The sequence below is a fragment of the Pipistrellus hanaki genome, assembly GCF_964339955.1.
Source record: "Pipistrellus hanaki genome assembly, chromosome: 9".
Classification (NCBI taxonomy): domain Eukaryota; kingdom Metazoa; phylum Chordata; class Mammalia; order Chiroptera; family Vespertilionidae; genus Pipistrellus; species Pipistrellus hanaki.
In genome coordinates, this window is record NC_140511.1 from 22009506 (window position 1) to 22013727 (window position 4222).

At 44.7% G+C, this 4222-nt stretch overlaps 1 pseudogene across 1 annotated transcript; it reads right to left on the bottom strand.

Annotated features, from left to right (window-relative positions):
- Window positions 1–2236: 2236 nt before the first annotated feature.
- Window positions 2237–3683, bottom strand: LOC311627619 (arginyl-tRNA--protein transferase 1-like; annotated as a pseudogene). Its single transcript has one exon. The product of its transcript is annotated as an arginyl-tRNA--protein transferase 1-like (transcript).
- Window positions 3684–4222: the final 539 nt, after the last annotated feature.

Sequence of the window (4222 nt, forward strand, 5' to 3'; positions counted from 1 at the left end):
AAAAAAGAAGTTATTCTTACTATTTGCAACTGCATGGATAAACAAGAAAAGCATTATGCTAAGTGAAATAAGCCAGTGGGAGAAAAATAAATATCACATGATCTCACTCATTTATGGAATATAATGAACAACATAAACAGATGAACAAAAATAGATCCAGAGACAGAGAAGCATCAAACAGACTGTGCAACCTCAGAGGGAAGGGGGAGGGAAATTAAAGATCAACCAAAGGACTTGTATGCATGCATATAAGCATAATCAATGGACCCAAACAATGGGGTAGAGGAGGCATGTCCTAGGGGGTGGGAGTGACTAGGGAAGGGGTCGATGGAAGACAAAGGAGACATATGTAATACCTTAAAAAATAAAGATTAGCTAATCAGTTAATTAATTAATTCATTAACTAAATTCTAGTACCCCTATGTTCATAGCAACATTACAACCAGAAGCCCAATGCATGAAATTTGTGCACTGGTAGGGTCCCTAGTGGCTGCAAACTGATGGCTGCCGGCTGCTGGCTGCTGCTGGCTACCAGCTAGGGCCTCTCTCCCTTCCCTCAGCCAGGCTCCCCCCCCCCCTCCCCAATGAATTCCCAGACACATCCCAATCAATCGAGGGGACAATTTACATTCTATGCTTTTATTATATATGATAATATATACAATAGCTAGGATCTGGAAACAGCCCAAGTAGATGGATGGATAAAAAAAGATGTGGTATATTTACACAATGGAATACTATACAGCTGTAAAAACAAACAAACAAACAAACAAAAAAACAAGGAGCTCCTACCCTTTGAGATAGCATGGAGGAACCTAAAAATAGTATGTTAAGTGAAATAAGCCTGCCAAAGAATGACAAATATCACATGATCTCCCTCTTACGTGGAATCTAATGAAAAAAAATAAACTGATGAACAAAATAGATCCAGAGACACAGAAGTATTGAACAGACTGAGGAATCCCATAGAGGAAAGGGGGACATGAAGAGATTAACCAAAGAACTTATACCAATACTAGTGACCTGGTAACCCACACACATTGAAAGAAAATCAATTAGAAGGTGGCCAATGGCGCAGGACTGGGTGAGATGGGTCAGACATGCCCTGGAGCCAACCTCCAGCAGTCCCTACCGGTGGCTACACTTCGGGCGGTGCCGTGGTTTGAAAGGCATCTGTAGAGTGAGCAGGGTCCCTCCAGCAGGTGGGGATCAGGCCAAAACCAGCTCTCTGACATCCCCTGAGGGGTCCCGGAGTGTGAGGGGGCACTCTGCAAAGTGGCTGTCATACAGGGTGTGGAACATAAACACAAGTGTCCAGTAAACCAGATTCGGGGCCAACAGTGCCCCAGCAACAACATAACCCATGGCCGAAGGTTGAATCATGTGGCCCCATGAGGAATCCAGCTCCCTCCTCTCTGGTTCAGAGTGCATCACCCGAGAACCTATGCTGCCAAGTTACTGAAGCTCGGAAGCTCCTGCATTGAGTGTCTGTCCCCTGGAGGTCAATGCGTGTCATACCTACCAGCCAGTCAGACTGTCACTTAGCCTTTTAGCCATATATATATATATACATATGGAGAATTTGTCTATACACTATATATACATATATATATACATATATATATATATATATGTGTGTGTGTGTGTGTGTGTGTGTGTGTGTGTGTGTGTGTGTATATAGTGTATAGATATGCACAGCCCATAGAGTCAATAGCATGGTGAAGGACTTGGGTAGAGTGGGAGCTGGGCGGTGGGCAAAGTGGGGAAATGGGAGACATCTGTAATCCTATATAATAAAAGGCAAATCAACCTAACAGCAGAACGACCAGTCACTATGATGCACATTGACCTCCAGGGGGCAGATGCTCTATGCAGGAGCTGCCCCCTGATAGTCAGTGCTCTCCCACAGGGGGAGCACTGCTCAGCCAGAAGCTGGGCTCACAGCTGGCAAGCACAGCTGCAGTGGCGGGAGCCTCTCCTGTTTCCACGGCAGCACTAAGGATGTCTGACTGACGGCTTAGGCAAGCTTCCCATGGGGAATGGGCCTAAGCCATCAGTCAGACATCCTCAGAGGGCTCCCAGGAACACCCACTCCCACCCCAGTGCATAAACAAACAAACAAACAAAAACAAACTTCTGAAGTGATTATCCCCCAATTATGGAGCTAAGTCATAACATATTTTTAAATCTTTACATTAGCCATGAGATTCTCACAGGTACATTGCCACAAAATAGTTTAGAAAAGCCATATAGTCAAAGAAGAAAGATTTGCGGGCAGGCAGGGATTTCTGAAGAGCAGCATCTGCTGGGAACATGCCTAGCCCCTGAGGTTGGCATACTGCAGTTTGGCAGTATCCTCGCCCCCTTCCCAATGCTGCTCCTTAAAAGCACCATAAGGCGTTATGACTTTCTTGTACAACACCTGCAGCTGATCGGGGTCCCTGCTGTGACCTTCATCCCTGCTTTGGGGTCCTGATTGAAACCACAGTACTTGGAGCTCTCAAGGGAAGGCAGACACTGCTGGATGGGCACCCAAATGTAAGTCTCAGGACACAGCCAGTCGGAAGATCTATAATGACCCTTATAGGTCATGCTGGGACACGAATGAATGTAGAAACCCATATAATAATAGCTGAGTTGAGATGTGTTTTCATGAAGTTGTCTAGTGAAAGCAATTGCTCATAGTACATGGTAGACACCCAGGGACAGAAATGAATAATCAGGATCATCCTACAAATACAGAGGACACACAGTATGGAAGGATGTCAATCACCCCCACAGCGATGATCTTTTGGTCCAGCCAGTACTGCTGGTAAAATGAGCCATAGCCCACAATCTGGTCCTTTCGGGGGATTTTCTGGCTCCAAAGGTGAGGTGCAAAGGAATCCTGTGAACTGGCTGAGAGTGGGCTCCTCAGGTAAGTGGCTGTGAATGCTTATATACCTGGTAATGTGTATATACCTGGAACGACTCCAGCATTGTGACTTTGAGCTGAGAACTTGGTGGAGATGATCTCACCACCCTCAGCTCTAACTCATGTGATGCTTCCTCTGGTAAAGTTCAAATATCAACTATTCCAGCGATTTGGGCTGGCTGGGTTTGGCCTTTGGCTCCCAGGCTCTGCTGCATGAGCTTTAACCTCTTTCTCTCCTTCAGGATTTCCTTTGCTTTTCCACATGGAGGCTTATTCAAATCTACCCTTTTGCCTGGCTGAGGAACCGTGTGCCCTTCCTTGTGCACTGCGTAGGACAGTTCCCCAGAGTCCAACTCCTCTTTTTTTGTCTTGTGACTGAATAAATTCGTTAGATTCCTCTTCCTTTGCACTTTTTCCTTCCTTCTTTGCTTCCCTCTCTAATCTCTATTTGAGGTTATCACTGAGCTTTCTGAGGTCACACTGTATACCCAATTTATTTATTAATGCCATGTCACTGGGGGCAGGATCCTCCATGGTGGGCTCCAAAGGCTCATCCTCAAATTTTCCTTTGGAAATTTCCCCTTCAGCCAGAAATTTCAACATTTTTAAAAACCTTCTTGTGAGACTTTGATGGCTGGAACTGTAAAGATCGGCACCTTATCATGCACTGAGGACAACAGGTTTGATTCATCACAGGCTTATACACGTATCTCCCACATCGGTATATCAGGTCCTGGTAGTCCTGCACTGTCATGGGATGTGCCCACATGCCATTGGAGAGGCTTCCCAACTCATTCTTGCAGTAACTCAGTGCCAGGGGCCCCACCCAGGTGTTGTGTTTCTTACAAATTGAAGGGAAGACCCTCCATCAACAAAATGATTATGACTTGCTTTATTACATGAGGGCTATTAAATTCATTCAAATATTAGAGTAAATTTCTTTCTCCGTTTAAATCAGAAGTCATTTAGGATTCTGTGGGAAATTAGACTTTGGCATAAAATCAGATACTGCTTCTTGTAATTCCCATTAGCCGTATCCCTACTTGCATTGCTTTTAAACAGAACCCCAATTTTGTTCACATATTGGTAGCAAAGTAGGCAGAGCTATACACTCAGCGGTAGAAGATGAATCACAATTACTCACATCAACTTCTCCTTTGAGTAACCGGTTTAGTGGTAGGCAGATGACCCAGTTCTAGACAATATCTTGATAGCATATCTGCGGGGTCACCTTCTGGATAAGGTTTTCTTCATTGATTTATTAAAAAAGAGAAGACAAAACATTCCAGGAAAACTCTCCTTATGCCT